This window comes from Episyrphus balteatus, chromosome 3 (genome assembly GCF_945859705.1).
Source record: "Episyrphus balteatus chromosome 3, idEpiBalt1.1, whole genome shotgun sequence".
NCBI classification, from domain to species: Eukaryota; Metazoa; Arthropoda; class Insecta; order Diptera; family Syrphidae; genus Episyrphus; species Episyrphus balteatus.
This window is the reverse complement of record NC_079136.1, coordinates 121,671,090-121,693,597: the sequence shown is the minus strand read 5'-3', so window position 1 is coordinate 121,693,597 and position 22,508 is coordinate 121,671,090. Positions and strand designations below refer to the sequence as shown.

At 30.2% G+C, this 22,508-nt stretch overlaps 2 protein-coding genes across 4 annotated transcripts in view; one reads left to right on the top strand and one right to left on the bottom strand.

The window, feature by feature from the left end:
• Nucleotides 1-22,508, bottom strand: part of LOC129917129 (transmembrane protein 65) — a 74,547-nt gene that overhangs the window by 2,646 nt on the left and 49,393 nt on the right. The window lies entirely within an intron of this gene.
• LOC129917127 (probable chitinase 10) overlaps nt 20,055-22,508 on the top strand; it is a 79,522-nt gene continuing 77,068 nt past the window's right edge. Inside the window, exon 1 of one of the 2 annotated variants that reach the window (XM_055997490.1) lies at nt 20,055-20,144. The gene's annotated coding sequence lies outside the window, so the exon portion shown is untranslated. The remainder of the gene's footprint in view (nt 20,145-22,508) is intronic. The other variant, XM_055997489.1, reaches the window with a different exon arrangement.

Sequence of the window (22,508 nt, the reverse complement as noted above, 5' to 3'; positions counted from 1 at the left end):
TCAAATGTGTTAGGTAGTATTTCTACAGGTCAAGTGCAGACAAATATTATTTTTTTTTTTCATGCCAATAGAGTTGTTAAAGGCGATACAACACCATCATAATTACAAAAGAAAATAATTTATAAAGATACCAAATAACTCGAAAATGGCTCTAACGATTTTGATTAAACTTTACAAACGTAATATTCAAAGCAATTGCAATAAAACTGCATCTTTATTTTTTTTTTTTTTTAAAGTTAAATAAAAAACTTTTTATTTTTCATTTAACAAAATTTTGCCCTAAATGTCGGCTCTTCCCCAACATCAACAAAACTTCTTTAATTTTATATAGAGGCAGCTCTTAAAATCTTGTAGACTAACATAAACTAACATAAAAGTGTTTTAAACTGCAAGAGCAAGTACGTGCGACCACAGTCGTGCATTTTATTTTTTTTTGATCACAGACGGAAATTTGTATTTGATCACATTTGACGTTCTTTGACCTCAGGGACTCGGATATCGCTTAAGAAAAATTACGATGGATAGGTTTTCGAGATATGATTTTTCAAAGTTTTTTTGTCGTTGTTTTCCCAGCATACATACTTAGTATTCGGGCTATATCTTAAGCAATAAACGATCAATTTGAACAGAAGAACCGCCACTTGATAGCTGAATAAATAATTAAGAAACACTAGAGAAACTTTTCTGGGTAGCTCCAGATATTTAAAAGCAGTGTATCAAACCATTTAGAAAAAAATCGCTTTTTTAAAGGAAATGTTTTACAAAAAAAAAAAAATTCTTACTGAAAGAAAAAATCAAAATCTTTCTAATCCAAATAGTTTTATATTTTGCATGTGTAGTACACTTCCTGGCAAAGATAAAAAGATACTTTTCTTCAAAATCTATGGAAGAAAATTGGTTCAACAAGTTGAGAAATAGTAGATTTTGAAAGTCCATATTTTATTCAATTTTAGCCGTATTAGATTTTTGATTCAATTATGTTGAAAGATATATAGTATCTTCTTTTCTTCTCTACATGTTCAATATCATTAATTGATCAAAGGATAAGAAATAGACTATTTAGTAATAGCATACAAAAAGTCGTTTTTTCTCTTTTTTTGAATAGTTTTTCTTAAGTTTTTTACAATATTTAAATTTTCAAAACTTGCTTTTTGGGCTTATTGCTTTTTTTGAGTTTTCGTCTATAACTTGATATACATAGACGAAAACTCAAACAGTAACAAAAAGAGTCCAAAATTTTGATCGTTATTAAAATGGTCATATCTTTGTTACTTATCCATAGATTTTCAAAAAAAGGAAAACATATTGAAAACTCCTTGCGGTAGTTAAAAATTTCACACCTTTGCATGTGAATTTCCTTTGAATTATTTAAACTAATGTCGTAAAACCTGTCAATACCTGACTACCTGATTATAAAATATTCAAAATTAACTAAAGGATCAAAACAGTAGGTAAATGTCTATTCAATAATCCTTAAGGATTATGTATATTCTCACTAATACATACTGGCAATTTCATCCTTGTTTCTATTACAAATAATAATAATTTATCTTATTGATGGCGCAACAAATATTCAAGTAAACACACACAAACACACATACAGGATGTAAGAAAAATATCGAAAGCTAAACCTTCAAACCAAGACTGACGACTACGACGACATCATTCACCTGGGAGACATTCGTAAAAAGATACATCTGAGGATTTACTATATATATCTAAGGAGAGTTATCATAAAATATTCATGAAGGGAGCATATCCGATATTATATCACATTGAGATCCAGAGAAAAGTCAAGCAAGTGAAATCCTTAAGACGACGAAGAAAAAAACTTCAATTTACATTACAGATTCGAAAGTTCCTTTGACATGGAAAAATGTAAAAAAAAAGAAATAAAATGGTGGGGGGGGGGGGGGGGGGGAATAGGGGACAAATGATGGCAAGATAAACAAAAAAAAGTGTATATATAGATGTCCGGGAAAATAAGAGAACATTTCCCATTTGATTGACTTTTATCTTTGTCTGTTTGACGTAGGTTACTCTTAGAAAATTTACAAGAATAATGAAGAGGATACGAAGCACAAAGGTTGACGGAGTTAGTAAAGAGGGTTTTTGGTTATTCTTTTTCACAGAAAGAGGACTAAAGTTTTGAGTAATAGACATCAATAATGATGAGTTTTTATATCCAAAATATTGCAAAACAATTAAATTGTGTTTTGAGAATTGTAAGGAATTGTATACTTTAGAATTTAGATAGCTTAAACCAAAGTCCTTTTGTGAATTCCACACAAATAATTGACAACTGACAACCCTTAACCAACAAAAATGTCTCCTCCAGAAATATTGAAAAGAAACATATTATCCTATAAATTGGCAGACGAAACATATTTCTTTGATGGTACACTTTGTTTTTGATTGTCAGGAAGTTGACAACAATTTTATATGTGTCATTGTATATTTATTACTTTGGTACATCAGAAATATTCTTGACACATTGTTTAGATTTAATTCAATCTGTTTACTTGTTTTGACATCTGTGGTGTGTATGTTGTTTTACTTTTGCTTTTGGAATGAAAATAGTTAATGGTAAAGGGAAAAATATTTTTGATTTTATTTTAAATTTTTATTGGACATTTTTAATGGACACTTTTTGGTGTTTTTTTTTTTTCAAAAAAAATGTTTATTTTTATAAAATGTTCCCTGTATTGAATTGTCATTAAATGGGTTATTCATGATAACCTGTCCTATGATAAGATGTGCAGTGATTAGTTTTACTGAAATCAAACTAATGATATCACTTCACCGAAATCAGTAAGTTTATTGATGCAATCTAGAACCAAAGCTGGCATCTTCGTAGTACAGGAATTAATGACGATAGCGATTTAGTTTTGATGTTTCCTATGTCTTCATTGCAACTCTTTAGTTCGGAGTTTATTGCCAGTGTTGCCAGGAGCGGCTATTTATAGCCAAACCGGCTCCATCAAGTTTTCTTCGGCTCCTTCAAATTCTGATTTCCGATTTACCAAAATTTGGCTCCTTAAGTTTTCAATTTGGCGATTTTTGGCTCCTTCAAAATTAAAAACTTTTATAATAAAAGAACTTGATTTATTTATATTTTATTATGATCACACACCTTAAAAGCCTTCGAAGTTTAACTAAACTTCTTCGAAGTAGTACCTACTTCCATATTATTCATATATTTTGTTTCTAATACAGTAAAATAAGGAGAAAAAAGGGGTAAATCTCGGAATGAATGTTAGTAGAAATTTTTTTTGCTTAATATCTTCCTTTTGCCATTCTATAACATATCTCAAAAGTCTAGAAAAATCTCATGTCCGCTTGTCGCGATTTCAAGGTCAAATCGCGAAATGGAGATTTTCAAAATTAGCAAAAATAGGCTATGGTATTTTGTACACATATGATACATGATTTCAAGGTATTTTTTAATGCTGATTCCAAAAAATCTAAAATCAAGACAATCTGACGTCTCTGGAAAAAGTTATACCTGTTTTTCATCTGTCAACTCATATTATTATAACAGTTGCAAACTTACTGCCGAAAAACCCTTAAAAGTTATGGTAGATGAACCAAATTTTGCATGAAGATTTTAGAATCCATCATTATTAAAAATCAAAACAATCCATTACAAAAAATATATATACCTACGAAATAATGGTATTTTTTGATGGAGGGGCAAATTTTAGGATATGCACTAAAGAAGATTCTTGTTCATCTTAGGAATAAGTGCTAATAGGCTAATTTTTTCATTTTAATCTTTGTTTGTATATTCTTTAGCTACCCTCAAAAATCTAAAAAAAAATCTCATGTCCGCAAGTCCTAATTTTCTTGGTTTGAAGATAAGGTGCAGATTTGAAAAAATTGAAAAACTACTCTTCAGATATTTGTGTCAGATCAACATGATTAAGGTACATTACTTTTCAGGGATGGTCATATTGATTTGTTTGTGGGTTTTGTTGGAATCAGCGTTAAAAAATACCTTGAAATGATATGGGTTATGTTGGTATACATATAAGAATCTAAAATTTTCTTATTATTTTTTTTAAATCTGCACCTAACTTAGTTTAACCTGGAAAATAAGAACTTGCGGTCATGAGATTTTTTTAGATTTTTGACATAAGTTATAGAATATCCAAACAAAGATAGAAACAAAAAAATTAGCCTATTAGCACTAATTCCAAGATTGCACCAGGATGTTTTTTAGTGCACATCCCAAAGTTTCCCCTTTTCTCAAAAAATACCATTTTGTCATAGATATAAATGTTTTTTTTTGCATTGCATTGTTTTGATTCTTAATGATAATGGATATGAAAACCCTCATGCAAAATATGATTCCGCTACCATTACTTTTAAGGGTTTTTCGGTAGTAAGTTAGCAACTGTTATAATAATATGGGTTGAAAGATGAAAAACAGGTATAACTTTTTTCAGAGACGTCAGATTGCAGATAGCATTAAAAAATACCTTGAAATCATGTATCATAATGTGTATATAATACCATAGCCTATTTTTGCTAATTTTGAAAATCTCCATTTCGCGATTTGACCTTGAAATCGCGACAAGCGGACATGAGATTTTTCTAGACTTTTGAGTTATGTTATAGAATGGCAAAAGGAAGATATTGAGCAAAAAAAATTTCTACTAACATTCATTCCGAGGTTAAATCCTTATTTGACTGGATTATTCCATTTTTCCACAATCCCCGTCATCGAATTCCTATAAAAAATTGTTTGAACTCATCAATTAGAACACCGATTTTTAGTTTAAAAACATTTTAAGACCTTCTTCTACTCGTTGGCTGTCTTTTTTATCACAATACTTAGAGCTAATAAATTAAACACAGCTAGTATTCTAAATATTACACTGGTTTACAAGGGTTTTGTTGCCGAAACAAAAATATACTTTTCTGAAGGTTTTTGGTGTGCTTAACTCGAATCCGAAGTCAGAAACAACTAATCAGCTCCCGTTTTTGAGATATTATATATTTTTTTGACTTCAGATTCGAGTTCAGCAGTCAGCACACCGAAAACCTTCAGAAAAGTATATTTTTGTTTCGGCAACAAAAAAAAGTTTAATTTTGTTAACCAGTGTTATTGATCATGATGAGAAAAATGCGTTTATTTCTTTAAGCCTTATAGTTTTTGTTTATACTGTTATAAATCCAATTCAATTTAAAGTATAAAATAATACCCGCGGTATATAACACAATTTTTGCATTTTTTATTCATTCGTTATATTATTAGGAATATTCTATAATAGTTTTGTACTAAAAAAAATAAATAAATTTAAATAAATTAAAATTTTGAAAAAAAAGTATCGAAATTCATTTTGTCCATATGGCATGGACAAAATGACATAGGTTATATGGACAAAACAACATATGGCATTTTATATGAAAAAATACAAAAAATAGTTGGCAAGTGTAGATTTTCAAAGGAAAGCTAACTTGAATCCACCTAATCCTTTGTATAGGACTTAAAAAACTTGTTGGTGTCCAGTATGCTTCACCTTAATGTAGCCTGCGGGACACCGAATGTTTTTGATGTTGCAAACCGCAAACCCGCCCATTTTGTTTTCATTAGCAGCTTCAATGGACCCCGCATCGCCTGAACCATGATTAGCGGTCGGAAGTTCGCTTATACCCCATTGACATATTTAAAGTTAAAATTTAAAAAAACAACAACAATTTCTATGAAGTTGAAGGTATATCGTTTTGGCCATAGGTAGAGTACCTATGCCATTTTGTCCATATCGTAGTTTTGACACATTTTTGTACAAAACACTGTTTTAAACCCTTATTTCATAAAAAATATTAATAAGTTTTTAACTTTAAATTGTAAACTGTCGTTATACCCAATAAAATATTCAAAAAAGCTACATACAACTCCCAAAATTAGTCCAAACCCATAAAAAATGAAATAGCTCCTATAAACACACTTTACTTTGTATTTTTGGTTTGAGGCTGTCAATTGAGTTGTTATTTTGACAGAATTTCAAAATTCATTGGTTTCACCTACTGAGATAAGAGGTAGGGTTACATGTGGTACACATTTGAAGTTAAGGTTGGTATGTCATATTGGCCGTGTATTTCATTTTGGACGTATTTCCCCTACCTACAAAATACATTTTTTTTTTTTTTTTTTTTTTTTTTTTTTGACGGGAGGAAATCTTCAAAAGACACTTGGCAGTATTCGACACCAAGTAGTGTGGGACTCTTAACCACTAAAACCACCTCTTTATCAGGACCAATCTTGAGAGATCGACATCAGATTTTTCTTTCTTAACTTTGTAAAATCACTTTGGGGGAAGTTTAAACTTTTAATACTTTCCCATGTTTTTTTAGACCATAAGCTCATGAGGCTTGGTTCTTCTTAATCTCCGAACATGGTTTCTTGTATTCAAGACGGACACCATTTCAGAATTGGTATGACTTTGCAGTCTCTGATTATGCGATACAGCGTATTTTTTAAAAACTTCTGTAACCGTTTCTATTTGTAGGTCACGATGTAGATCGCTATTTCTTATGTACCAAGGTGCATTAACTATTCCACGAAGGACTTTGTTTTGGAATTTTTGGATGATTTCGGTATTTGTTTTCTTTGTACAGCCCCATAATTGGATACCATAGGTCCAAACAGGCTTTAGTACTTGATTATACAGCATTATTTTGTTTTGGGTTGATAAATCAGAGTTGTTACCAAGTAACCAGTACATTTTTCTATATTTCAAGTTTAGTTCTTCTCTTTTCTTTTTGATGTGCTCTTTCCACTTTAGCTTTGCATCCAAAGTCATTCCAAGGTATTTGGCCGTATTGGCGTAAGGTACAGCTTGATTATTAATGAATATTGGAATATTGTTTATCTTTTTATTTGTAAAGTTTATATGTGAAGATTTTGTTTCATTGAGTTTGATACGCCATTTTTCGGTCCAATCTCTGACTGTGTCGACAAAATACATAATATGAGTTTTTATGAACAATTTTTGAAATTGGCGATTTTTGGCTCCAAGACTTCTTAAATTCGGCTCCTTGCCTCTAAAATTCTCTGGCAACACTGGTCGGTGCTGTTTCGAAGTTCTTTTAGATTTCGTCTCTCTATTTCGTTGATCCTGTGTCTCCATGTTCCTTTTCTTTTGGACTTCTGAGCAATCGGTGTTATTCTATTTTTTGATACTTCTAAAGGTATAGATATTAGCATTTGTATTCTGTGTATAGACATTTTTTAAAACAAAACCTTAAAAGGTGATGCGAAGGTAGTTAATCGGCGCTACAGTCTTGAGACTTTTTTTGAATTTTTTCATTTCCCAAAAAGATATGCACTCCTAAAAAATTTAATTTTTTACACCATAGTAAATAAATGAGCAGTCGCAGAATAATTTGATTCCTGATTTTAATGGAATCCTTTCAAACTGTTTAAAACAATAATTTTTCTGCAATTTCTTTCAATCTATTTATTTAAACAGAACCCTGATTCACAGTGCTATAATGTCCTATACCTATACACAATAATAATTTTCTTCTATGTCCTTAAGTTTTTTTTTTAGTATCTCTTCAAGTACTGTTTACTATTTCAACTTTATTCACAAATATTTTATTTCGGTTGTAAATATTATTTTATTGTTCCTACAGAATGCCTGGTTTTGTCTCTTCTTTGTCACAAATAAACAGAAAAAAACTCTTTGTTATGTTTTCAGTTGACATTTAAAATTTTTGCTACCCCAACAGTAGAATTGGAGGGAAGTTTTATTTTGTTTTTTTTTTTTTATCAAAATTTAAGGTAAACTCCCCGAAGCTCCAAAAAAAATAAATTTAAAATAATTCATAAATTTAAAACTTAAAGCAAAGCAATAAGTACAGGGGCGAATTAATGATGTCTGCAAAAACTTGAGAATTCTATCTGATGTTTTTTGTGATTATAAAAGGCCGAAACCTTACTTTTTGAGAATCTCAAGGGCGCCAATGAAGTCAATTTCTTTTTTGGAGATTTTTGGTTAGCAGCAGCGTGGCCTCTGATAACACGGTGTTACAAAAATGAGGTTTTAAAATATACGCGGGCGGAGACCTATCAGGTTTTGTAGAGCTAGTCGCACTGAATACGAAACGGTATTTGAAAATCCCCTAACACCCCCAAAATCTGGAGTTACGGGCAAAAAACGGTTTTTTGGACCTTCACCCATTGAAAAAATTCTAGCTTCGACAATTTTTTACCCATTTTCGATTTTTTTACAGTTTCTAATAGAAGATAAATATACCTTTTGAACAATGTATAAAACATATAACTCGGTTAAACCACTTAGAATTTATCAGATGTCAAAGTTCAAAAATTCAATTTTTTTTGTCATTTGCCCAACTTCGGCATCAATTTAAAGTATATGTTTTCAGAACAACATGCTATTTAAAAAATATATTCTAAAACAATATTTATTTCCCAATCGATCGAGGTATTTTTTATGAAAATCACTTCAAAATTGCCTTAGAAAAAAAAAATTTTCGATTTCAACCCAGATACAGAAATTGGAACTTTAAGGTATAGAACAAAAATGTTGTTTCGGCACGTAGTAGGATAAGTTGGGCGCCAGGATTTGATGAAAGATTTTTGTAGAGGAGTTCAATACAAACATTTTTTTTCTTTAGGAGAGGGGTCTATCTCCCCCCGTTTAGGTGGGAGGGGCATTTTTCTAAAAAAAAATTATCAAAATAAAAAAAAATTATTAAAAAACAACGACAACACTTACAGTAATAAATGATACTATTTCCAAAAGGCAAAATTATGCATTTGATTCTAATTTTTAAATCAATATAATATTCCCAATAGTTTTTGAAATAATCGATTTCAAAGTTAAAAATAGGGGAAACAAATTTTTTTAAAACTCATTTTATACTATTTTTGTCCAGACTGTGAATTTTAGTAAATAAATTACTTGAACAGAAAACTGCCTCAATTGATTCCTTATCGAACCGTGAGAACTATATGTTTCTATGACTTCTAGTTTTTGGAAATATTGAAAAATTATTTTATCAGATTTTTCTTTTTTCAAAATATTTTTTGTTTTTATTTGTTTTTATTTTTCAATTTTCTCAAAAACTAGACGACATAGAAACATATAGTTCTCACGGTTCGATAAGGAATCAATTGAGGCAGTTTTCTGTTTAAGTAATTTAATTACTTAAATTCACAGTCTGGACAAAAATAGTATAAAATGAGTTTTAAAAAAATTTGTTTCCCCTATTTTTAACTTTGAAATCGATTATTTCAAAAACTATTGGGAATATTATATTGATTTAAAAATTAGAATCAAATGCATAATTTTGCCTTTTGGAAATAGTATCATTTATTACTGTAAGTGTTGTCGTTGTTTTTTAATAATTTTTTTTTATTTTGATAATTTTTTTTTAGAAAAATGCCCCTCCCACCTAAACGGGGGGAGATAGACCCCTCTCCTAAAGAAAAAAAATGTTTGTATTGAACTCCTCTACAAAAATCTTTCATCAAATCCTGGCGCCCAACTTATCCTACTACGTGCCGAAACAACATTTTTGTTCTATACCTTAAAGTTCCAATTTCTGTATCTGGGTTGAAATCGAAAATTTTTTTTTTCTAAGGCAATTTTGAAGTGATTTTCATAAAAAATACCTCGATCGATTGGGAAATAAATATTGTTTTAGAATATATTTTTTAAATAGCATGTTGTTCTGAAAACATATACTTTAAATTGATGCCGAAGTTGGGCAAATGACAAAAAAAAATGAATTTTTGAACTTTGACATCTGATAAATTCTAAGTGGTTTAACCGAGTTACATGTTTTATACATTGTTCAAAAGGTATATTTATCTTCTATTAGAAACTGTAAAAAAATCGAAAATGGGTAAAAAATTGTCGAAGCTAGAATTTTTTCAATGGGTGAAGGTCCAAAAAACCGTTTTTTGCCCGTAACTCCAGATTTTGGGGGTGTTAGGGGATTTTCAAATACCGTTTCGTATTCAGTGCGACTAGCTCTACAAAACCTGATATGTCTCCGCCCCCGTATATTTTGAGTGTTACACCGTGTAATTGTCAGAGTCTTTCAGCTTCTTTTCCAGAATAGTGCAATGCAGGGCAAAAAGTTGGGAATAGATATTTACCCGAGATTACAAACTCGCTGGAAGCTAGCAGCAGGTATTTCGTAGGTTCAACTGGACACAAATACAAACTTCTTAATTCTTGGTAGCAGCCAGCACTGAATTTTCTCCAGAAAAGATTTTTATCAAAATAGGGTTTTAAAAGTCTTCTAAAATTCTAAAGTTCATCATTCCCATTTATTAGTTCAATGTTCAGGAAGATTAGTCTTGTTCATGGGCGTAGCTAGAGATTTTGTCTAGGGTGGGCCAGATGATATCGTCCACCTGAACCCATGCATTTTTTTTTTACTTTGCTCCCTACAATGGCAAATTATTCGCCAAGTTCTGTTGTTGTAAATAACTTAAATTTTGTCAAAAATAATGGTTGTGTAACTCAATTTTTTTAAAAAAGGTGTTTTTTGATTAATGGTATCGTATTTTGTTAATATCATTCAATATAAAGAGGAATCAACTCCAATTACGCAATATATCTTTGATAGTTACTGTTTTTTGTTTTTATATTGTGTGGTGTTAGGTATATGGAATTCCTTTTTTTAAAAGCTTGTTATCTCGAAATGCAATTGGATGGAGTTACAGCACTTTTATTTTGATGGACACACATGTTGAATTCATTCAAAATATATGACAGCGATTGGCTTTAAAAACTGACCTTACCAAGCTGTCAATTTTATTTTATTTGCTTTTTATTTTTTACTTGAAAACCTAAGCCGAAATGTAGGAAATTAAATTTTGGGCATTGGGTTAAGTTAAGAAATTTGAATGTCTGGTTAGTAAAAAAATTATCTTTGGCTTAATTTACCTGTGTGAATTTGAATAAATTTTTAACGTAGATATATTTTTTTTTTCTGCAAAACAAAAGAATTAATGATGTCAAATTAATTTATAAATATTAACATAAGCTTCCAACACACATTTTCCTAAGAATTTTATTTTTGTGTTGCCATTGGGCACGTTCAGGAAATGTTCAAGTTCAGGAAATATTAGGGACTAAATATTTAGGCAACGTCATTTTCTGAACGGAAATTTGAGTAAATTGACTAAATTAGTTTGGATATCATGTTATTGTCCAATTTCGAAATTTAATTAAGGCCACATGGGGCAAACACCGAATTTAACTTTACTTTAATAAATAAATAATATTAATTATAACCGATACTACACTTTTAACGCGTTTTTCACACGAATAAATTCAATTTTGCTAACGAAATTCTGTAATTTAAAACAATCAGCTGTCATGTTGACAAAAAAAACTTTCCTAGATTTTTAGGTAAAATTTTCTTGCCTAATTTTCCAGTCAGCTTTCCAACAAAATTACCTAAATTGGAAGAATTTTTTTTGACAGCTGACCAATCAGAGGCCGAGAAATTACCTAAATATTTAGTCCCTAGCGTTTCTGAACCTGCCCAATATTAGGGACTAGATATTTAGGCAACGTCATTTTCTGAACGGAAATTTGAGCAAATTGACTAAATTAGTTTGGATTAGATGCTATTGTCAAATTTCGAAATTTATTTAAGAATTTTACCTGTCGCATGGGTAAGACACCAAATTTCACTTAACTGTAATGAATAAATAAAATTAATTATAACCGATAATGCACTTTTTAGTTGTTTTTCGCACAAATAAATTTAATTTTGCTAAATTAATTCTTTAATTAAAAACAATCTGCTGTCATGTTGACAAAAAAAACTTTCCTAAATGTTTAGGGAAAATTTTCTTGCCTAACTTTCCAGTCAGCTTTCCAACAAAATTACCTAAATTGGAATGATTTTTTTTGACAGCTGACCAATCAGAGACCGAGAAATTACCTAAATATTTAGTCCCTAACGTTTCTGAACCTGCCCATTCACTAACAATTTTTTTCATCATCAATAAAATAAAATATGTATATTGAAAAATATTAATTTTCCCTAATACACACTCATAATGTTTATTTTGACAACTGAAATTATCTTTTCACCTCAAAAGTGTCAAAAATGTATTCTCGTCTAAATATTTTACCCGATTCACACACGGCCTAAATATCAAAATAAAGTCTTGTGCCAAAATTTTAAGTTGAAAAAGCTAATTATTGAATCCGGCCTTTGAGGGCCAGTTGTACAAATATTAAATCCATGGTTCAGCAACTCTTATCTTCTGAATTCGGTGGTAAATTTGACTTTTAGCACTGGTTCTAGGTCCATATAGGTTGAAAAAGCTAGATCCATTCTTTAAATAAAGTTGATCCACTGCTCATCCGCCGAAATCGACGAGTTAAATTCCTGATCCGAAGCTGAACCACGTTTGTACAACTGGCCCTGAGTCTGCTCATATAAACGAGGTATGTACTTATACTATAGCAAACAACCTTATAATTCTCAGCAAGCGATATTATGCAAAAAAAAAAAAAACTGTCAGTGGGAGCTAATACCAGACTAAAGCCAGAACTATAATTGTCGGATGAACATAAAACGGACGGCAATAGTGCTCGCAACCGCACTCGACGGATGAAAACTTATCAAAAAGACAAAGAAAACAACAACAAAAATGTGAATTTGACATAAGCTTCCGACTGCTTCCTTCAATTATAGTTCTGGCTTAAAAGTTCCATAGTACTGTCAATTTTTCTAGAGTGGGCCATGGATTTTCTAGGGTGGGCCTGGCCCACCCAGGACCCCCCCTTCCTACGCGCATGGTCTTGTTCCTGACAGCTTTTATTCCAAACCTGACAAAAGGCATCCAAAAGCTATTATTTTGAGCAAACATATTTTTTCCCTTTTTCGTCCTAATTATAATGTTTTATTTTGTAGTTGGGCCTTAAAGTGTTTTTCTTTTGGAGCATCCCAGATTTTACTCCGCCACTGATTGCACATAAACCTAAGAGAAAGCCATAAGGAAAATCGTTTATCATAATAACTGAACATATTTTAACACAAAATGTTCGTCGCATGCCTTATGGCATTTAATTTATCTTCAGTTATGAAGCTGTTTACATTTAGCTTTTGAGAAAATGACAGATGCTTTATTAAACAACAACGAAAATGTATATAGAGCTACCGTACCAAATATATAGAGTCGTTTTCCTCTTTTTTTTTTGTTGTTGCTAGGAAGAAACAAAAATAGTAAAAAGGAAAAAAAAAAAAATTAAATAAACCCCAATCACACTTAAATTCTAAAAAAGGAGCTTAAGGCTTCATTAAGTTTTTCTATCTTGTAGATTATCCCGAATAAGCGGATAAAATCAAATGACAACGAACCTTTAATTTATGTGGCCGGGGTAACATAGAAAGAGACCTTTTTAAAACCAATTCAATCAGCCACAAGGCCCACAAGGGTTAAGGGGGACAAAATTGTTACTTTTAACCTTTTCTCATAAAAAACCTAAATCTAGCAGAAATGCCAAAAATTTTAATCCTTTTTTCCCTTAGATAAACCGTTTAAAACAGTGGTTCTTAAAGATTTAAGTTTTTTTTTCTATTTTTGCAAAAGCAAAATTCAATCTACTTAAAGCTTAAATATGTATAAAATCCAAAGTTACCTCAATTTTGTTCTCTCTGTTCAATTAACCCTCAACCCCGCCAATCACATGAGACACTCTTAAAGGTTAAGCTGTGTTATAGTTGTTAGGTATCTTAAAGGTGGCTCTTTTATGGTTAATAACATAAATAATGCAATCAAATGACGGTGGCAAAAGGATAATGTCTTGTGAGATACTTTCTAATCCAGGTTGGTTGGTTGCTGTGCGGCATGGAAAATTATTTAGGTACTAGTTGATGGTTGTAGAATAGGTGCAGAAGAGTATATATAAAAGCTATTGAAAGATGAAACGAAAATTAAAACCATTAATTTTATGTTTTTTTTTTTTCTTCTTTATACTTTGGTTTATGTTTTAGGTGCGTGGCTTATAGTTGGTTGTATGTGATATTTTTTTAATTGGAAAAGTTGTACATTCTTTGAAAGACTTTTTTAATTAGAAAATTGAGCTAAAATGTCTCTGAATATTTAAGACATTAAAAAATAACAAACTTCTTTATACTTTTTCACATGGTTTTCGTTTTCTTTTTAACTTGTGATAAAAAGTATTTAGAGAGTTCGTAAAATATTGTATCTATTTAAAATGGTAGATTTAAACTGCATATAAAAAATAACATGACAGCTTCGACAGATTTACACTTAGGCCCAATTTATTCACACTCCATTAAATTTAAAGTCTCCATTAAAAACGGGAAATTTTAAAATTTGTATGTAATTTGACAGATTTTTATTTTTTAATGGCGACTTTAAATATAATGGAGAGTGAATAAATTGGACCTTAATGTACAAACTTTGAGCCACCAAAAATTAAATATACGACCATTCACGTATATTGTACAAGAAAAGTTTAATCAGCTTCCTTATTTTGTCAGATTTCGTAAATGTCTTTTATGAATCTTCAAAGTTTTTTTCAATGGAATAAAATGTTACGCATACACCACAGTGACCCACTTAAATTAAATTTTATAATTATGAAACAAAAATCTAATGGTTTTTAAAATTATGAAACCAGCAGAAAATAAATGTTACGAAGGGTTTTTGCCAACGTGGAAAAACAATTCCTTCAAACAATGGATGAAATTTCATCTGAGTCTAGATCTTTGAGAACTCGAGAAACTGGATGTGTATGTGAAAGCATTGTCACATTGAAAATCTTTCTCTCTCAAGTATAAATGAACACATATTGCTTTTTGGTAACGTAGATTTTGCGGCAAAAAGTCGTTGAAGATGAGTGAACGACGCAACAACGTTTGGGTTGAAATTTTAATATTCTAAAAGAATGGTCAAACGTGTTTACTGCCCTTAAGTCACACCCATATTTTTGTTTTAATTGTTTCTGATGCCGTATAAACGAGGGAGCACAAGAACAGCCAAAATCAAACAAAAAAATATTCTTTCGGTTTTATGTTATTCGTTCTATTAGTAGCAAAGGATTTCAAGCCAATTAAAATGCAAATGCATCGAGCTCCTACTTAAAAAAAAAAAAAAAAAAAACAAAACAAATAAAAAAAAGTTAAGTCGTTGCAGTTTAGTTTGTTCTACTGGTAGACGGTTTTTCTTTGAGTGTAAAGCTAGAGCACGAATAAATAGCACACATTTTCGAATTATCTACTTTACGGTAGAAAAATGTTGATAGTATATTTTATGGTGTATGAATTGAGAAACAAGTCAAGAGTGTTTTCGGATTTTAACCTGCAACGTAAGGATTTTGGGTTCGCCCCTTTACAAGCTTAGTCAGATTGTTGGGATGGACAAAAATGTTTTGCACTTTGGTTTCATTTGTCACAAGAATAAATAATCAAAAAAGTCCAATTTAAAAAATTGATTAAATGGTTTTTTTTTCTAAAGAACTAAGGCTGTGTGTGAATTACGTTAAAATTTGGGTTAAAATTTTCACCATGGTTGAAATTTTATACTTCTCTAAAGCAGAATAAATTTTAACCAATTTATAGAGACATTATAAGCTAAACGGGTGTAGGGTAGGGTGGAGCGATTTTATTTTTGTTTTTTATTTTCGAATTGGCATAGTAATAAAAAGTTGCGCTATACTTACGGTGGCCATATTTCTGGAAGCGAAACCCGGGGCAGATAAAAAATTCGTTGGATCGTTTTGAAAATATTGATTTTTCAATAAAAAATTAAATTTTTTTAAATGAGTTTTCATAATTTTTTAATTATTTTGATATCAAGATTTATGGGAGCGTTTTTGTTGAAATTATTTAAGTCGAAATCAGAAATAAAAAAAAAAATGGTTTTATAATAATGTCTGTTAATAACTTCTAAGAAAATATTATTTTAATCAAAATCGGGAGAGCTTTTTTTAACATTTTAATTTTATTTTAAATGATTTTGAAATTGTATGATTTTTAACACAACTTTTAACATTTCCTTAAAAGTTTTGAAACTAATCTGGGTTCTTTACTCTTCCATATGTTGTTCTTTATTCGAAAACATTTAACCTGGTGTAGCAACCTGACAAACAGACGCTGGAACTAAATAATTGACGAACATTAAAAAAAAACTAATACCTAGTCTAGAGGCGAAACGAAAATTTTTGTACAAAACCAGCACAACGAAATCGCAAACGAAAATTTTGCTTTTCGTTGCACAATACGCAGCTTAGGTAACGAAATTCTTACCTGTGCTGGAATATATGGAGATTTTTCAATCGTTTGTCACTCCCATTTATTTGTCCAGGCAATTTTTCTTGAAGCAAAAGTTTTTTGACTTTGGAGACTTAGAAAAATGTTCGTTTTGCTTCAGCAGCGTATTTAATTTTAATTTCCAGCCACCACTGTTTTCTTTTTTTTTTCCGTACAAAGTATTTAAAATATTGAATACAAAAATCAGAGAATGTTCAAATACGGGACAATCACGGGACAAATTACAAAATACGGGACACTTATACGTCCCGGGTTTCTTAAATAAAAACCCGGGTCAAGCTGTAGAAATACGGGACAGTCCCGGGTAAACCGGGACGGATGGTCACCGTAGCTATACTGTATATTTAAAATTTTTAAATAATTTTATTTTGAGGTGCCCCAAGCCCTCTGAATGCTTAAACATTGGACTTTTTGACCTTTAAATTAAATGGGGAAAAATAAAGTTACATATAGATTTTCTTTTAAATGCATGTTTCACTGAATGTGAAACATCACAAAAAATAAGTTACTTAACTTTTTAATATATTTTTTTTAGAAAAAAACATCGAAATTTAAGAATTCTAGATGTTCAACTAACCGCACCTTTTGTTAAGATTTTTGATTGAAATCTCAATATAAAGTGAAGTGAAACATATTTTTTAGATGATTCAAACTCAGTTAAATATGAATTTAAAAGAAAATCTATGTGTAATTTTTTTTTTCCCCATTTAATTTAAAGGTCAAAAAGTCCCCTTTTTAAGCATTCAAAATCCCTTTTTTGCAATTTTTTGACAGAAGCTCATTATAACTATAATGAATCGCTTGTAATCAAAATTGCACCTTTTTTATATTTTATGAAATTTCTATATATTTTAGTATTTTGGCATGGCTGACTTCAAATCTATCATTTTTTTTTTCTAGCAGCTCCAGTTTGGCTGATACAGGAACTAGGGAAATGTTTAAAAACAAGCATCGATCATTGATATTTTATATCAAAAACGCAAGCTGATAGAAATTTTTTGACTATTGACCCTTTTTGTCCAATGTAATTTTTTTTTTTTATGAATAGGAATTTATGCAAAGTTGTATAGTGACTACATAAATCCTTATGCAGTGCATAACACTATTCACCCATCACAAATCACATATCACTTAATTTTAATGGTGAATTGCTTTAATTTTACCTTTAACTTAAGGTACTTGATTTTTTGTAAGTTAATGACTAACATTTAATACATTTTTGTTCTGCTTATTTTAACATGTTTCCAAGGACATGTTTTTTTTTATATAGGAACAAGTACATACGACTCATTCTTGCATTTAATTTGCCTTTTTTATCTTTCTTTAATGGGCATGTCGTATATGGCTGGTAAAATTTAATTCTTAGAATCCTCTTAAAATACCATACATCAGCAACAAGAAAGTAGTCTGCCTTTTATTTAAATAGGAAAAGCTGGAAGCAGGATGTTGCTTCCTTCATTCAGTTTGTGTTTATTTTTTTCATCTTTGGTTGGTTCTTTTGGGTGGGTGTTGTGGTAATAAAAGGAAACATATAGAAGAATAACCGACATTAAACACATTCTACGAGTCGTTTATCAACTTAAAGGAAAAATGCAAACACACACGCTATAGAGTAGATAATAAGATGATGATGATCATTTTGGCAAATAACTGTCATTCTCTATATGAACTCTTAAGTGGATTTTTTTTGTGTACTTTATTTGAGAGGGTTTTATTAACAATAAGAAGACTTACTATATCTTAAGGTAGGTGCAATGAAATGGTGGGTATTCCGTGTCTAGAAAATAAAACAAAGTAAAAGGACTTATAACTTATTTAAAAGACAGCTAATAAAAGTTTAGGGAAATGACTTCGATAAACGTTTCACTCAGAATATTAAGAAGATTCGTTTTTTTTGTTTTTTTAAGAGTATACGGGAACTGATAAAACCTTTAACGTTTAAATTTTTCCGAATGAAATGAGATTTAAAATTTTACCAGCGAACATATTCATTCGATAAAAGAGTTGTTAAGTTTAACTGTGGATAGGATAATACGTACAGTGGCGTATTGAGGGGGGGGGGCTCAGGGGGCTCAAGCCCCCCCCCCAAGCCTCCAAGACAATGTTATTATTTAGCTGATTTCTTCATAATGTACATGATTAAATGAAACTTGTTCGTAAATCTTAGAGATTTAGAGGCAGCTCAGATGTTTGAGCCCCCTCCTAATTCTGAAAGGGCTGTTTGTGTTTGTTTGAGTAAGGGCCTTAGCTGACGTTGAGGGTTGGGATACATTTTTTTCGGATTTTATTCCAATTCGGAATTCTTCAAATTTTTTTTTTTGGTATTTTGGCGTCGAATTAAATTTTGTAAAACTTCTTATGCAAACATCGTCTTCAGTATATTTACTTTTTTTCAAAATAATATTTTTTTTCAAAGAAAATAGAAATTTTTGGTATTTTAAAATCTTAGTGGTCTGGAAATTCCAGATTGCGCTTCTGAAAATTAGTTTTTCAGACTTTCACGTTCTGCATTTCACTTTTTGCGCATTCACTTGCCGATAGTGAAATTAAATGTTCTGCATTTTTTCGCTCATTTTGGATTTTCTGATCGAAATCAGTTCACTTTGTTTCTGTAAGTGAATTTGGTGCCTTTTTCAATGAATCTGCAATCTTTGGACAAAATTTTTTGCTAATTTATTTATATCATTATTAATCACTGCCTCTGTGTTTGCACCTCATTCACTTTACACTTTACCTAATTAATTTTTATTTGAGTATTTACAAATTGCAATAATATCGACCATGTTCTGCATTTCACTTGCATACATATTTGATATGTCTCGAAAAATGTATCTACTTATTTTTTCTTTTAAATTCTGATTTTGTTCATTAAAATTGTAAATAAAATTGCATCCATGCAACAAAATAAAAATGGATGATACTTCAGTTTTGACAGTTCGAAGCATTTACGAAGTTGTCGAAATCGATCGAAGATAGATTTCACGTGAAATTGAAAAGTGATTTCAATTCACTTTCGGTCGAATTGCGGAAAATAGTAATGAGTATAGCTCAAAAATAAGACGTGGTAGGAATAAATACGTAAACAGTTTTGAATTCAGCATGACAAAGTTCATGACAAAGTTCAAACGATATAGTGTTTTTTTTATTTTTAAAATTACTCAACACCTTGCTGTTTGTGTAAAATGATTGAGATACAAGAACTTTGAAAAAACACTACTTTGACTGTGAAAGGAAGAGACAGTAGTTCGAAGCTGTCGAGAGCAGTAAAATGTAGCTTTCAGTACTGCAGCACAGTGCTCAAAGACGAATAAAAAAAGAGAAAAAATGTTCCTACATTTAGGTACCCTATACAAAATTTTTGAAACATTTTCCAGCCCCCTCCAAATTTTTTTCTGGATACGCCACTGAATACGTACTTTGGTCGTTCTTTGTCTGGTTACAGCTTATTTGCTTAAAGTGCACAAACCGGTGTTATGGTAAACAGAGAAAAAGTCTTGCATCCTACAGGTTATCCGTATCAGGGTCAAAATTCCCAACATTAGACGTATATTTTTTCAGAGAAGCTTAGAAAGATACTTTTTCACCTGTGTCATTTTCCCACAATTTGCCTGCAATCTTCTCCATAAGAAGCAGAGAAATTAAAAGAAATTTAAATTTTCGATCAAAATGATTGACATGCTCGTTGAACAATAAATTCAACAATCTCTATCATGGTTTTTTCTTACTTTCAAATCATATTTGAACCATCACCGAACCGAGCGCAGCGATTCGATTTGATTTTGACAGCATTAGTGTACTTTTGTATCTCTTGCATCATCGACACCAAATCAAACGTGAGTACCTTGATTAATATTTTCTTTTATACACGGCTTTTATTTTAATTTCATTTGATGTGTCAAGTGCTTCAAGAGATTCATAATTGTATACATAAATAAGGTTTAAGTTTTTCTTTCATCGAATCTTTACATACAACACGAATGAATTAGGTAAACATTAACACAAAAAAAATTAAAAAAAAAAAGAAATTTTACTTATTAATTTGGATTTTAATAAATTTTAATAACCTTGAGTGCTGGATTATAACTTTTGGCTTTTGTCGATAAGAATCATTTTTTATAATTTTGTTTTTTTTTTTTCTTTTGATAAGGAAAATACTTTCGTTTTGTGTATTTATTTTTTGTTTAAATTAAATAATAAATTGGTTTAATTGTGTTTAGGCACCAACCCAAAACTATACATTTTATAACGATGTATGAAAGTTTTTAAAGATTTCAATTTTGTTGACTCTAACAATCCGGTGATGGCTTGAATTAAACTTAAGTCGATGAAAAATTCAAAAACCAAGAAAACACCCTTTTGAATTGTTTTTATTTTCAAACTGATTATGATATTTAGTTTTTTATATAAGAAATAATTTTTTGATTTTTTTTTTGAATTTATTTTATTTTTCTACACATAAAAACATAATTTCAAAAAAACTTTTATCAACCCGTTTACAAAAAATTGATTTTCAAAAAAAAAAAAAAAAATTGAAAACTTTTTAAAAAATCCAAAATTTGGAGATTTTGAAAATTTTTAAACATTTTGATATTACACTTGCTTAGGCCCAATTTATTCACACTCCATTAAATTTAAATTCACCATTTAAAAAGGGAAATTTTAAAATTTGTATGCTATTTTACAGATTTTTCATTTTTAATGGCGACTTTAAATTTAATGGAAAGTGAATAAATTCGGCCTTACGTAGACACTTCTGTATGAATATTTCTTGAAATAGGCTTAATTGCTTAAATTAAAGTGAAAAATCAAAACGGGTTAGTAGTGAAATATTTTAAATACCAATTTCCCTGATATTACTAAAATCTCTAATAATGGACATGCTAAGAAAAGATACAGGCTAAAAGCCATATTTATTAGATTTGCTTAAATTGGCTCTTAAAGGTTATTTAGTTAAGCTTGCTTAAATATTTAATTCGTCTTTAAGCAACGTTGCTTAAATTTGTATTTATAATCGAATTCCCACAGATGATTAACTAAACGATATTTGTGTCAAAAAATGAGGGGAAATTAACTAATCTAATACAAAATACTACTACATTTTAGAAACATCACGTGGTTTTTGACATTTTGTAAGTATGTATTTGTAAACAAATATTCTTAAATTTGACTGCAAACAAAACAACTGATTAGGTCTTTGACGATGATTTTGTTACGTCGGGTTCCTAAATAAAATCCGCAGTTGATTTTTACTAACCATTTTAATTTTTTTATTATTAATATTCTTCAATTCTTTAAATTCAATTTAAAATTCAAGCTCCTTTTAGGGAATAATTTTATTTTAAAACAAAATGACGTCTTCACATCAAAACCCTAGATAAATTAATAGCATGATACTGTGCTCACGATCTTAGTAATAATTCATATGTGGTCAAATCATTCTTAAAATGGCTCTAAGCAAGCTCTAAACGTGGTGAACGGCGTTTAAGTTAAGCAATCGTTAAGCAACGTTGCTTAAATGTGTAAATTCTTTATAAATACACATTTTGTACTTAAGAGCTATTTAGAGGTGGTTTAAAGTTAAACAACCTTTAAGATTCTTTTATAAATATGGCTGTAAATATTTAGTCATGTCTTTAATTAGTTAGTTGTCAAAAAAAAACTTTCCAATGAAGGCAATTTTATTAGATGGTTGCTTAAAAAGTTAGGCAATAAAAAATTAACATAACTCGTTTTAACTTGTCTACCTATAGATTTCGGTTCAGAAAATGACGATGACGCAATGTCTAGTCACTATCTAATATTTCCTAAACGTGTCCAATTTCTCATCATTTTTGAATCATTAAATATCATTTACTGTCAAAATGTCAAAAGTGACAACATAATTTCTTTCTTCTACTACAATAATTTCATTGTTCATTAATTTTAAGAAACGAGTTTAAGTTTGCCGATTTCGTTATCATAATTACTCTTTAGCACCCAATCACAAATAAAATACCAAATATTTTCTTGAACACATATGTATTTACCATTCAGCTCAAATACTCCAAGAATCCCAAAGCAAACAATAACACTCTATTCTATTGATTGTTATGTATAGAAGAAAAGTAATAATAAACTGTTTGTTTACACTAAATTCTTATTGAACCATATAACTTCCTCCTACACAATAATACAAAAGCTTTAGGCACACGAAAGTG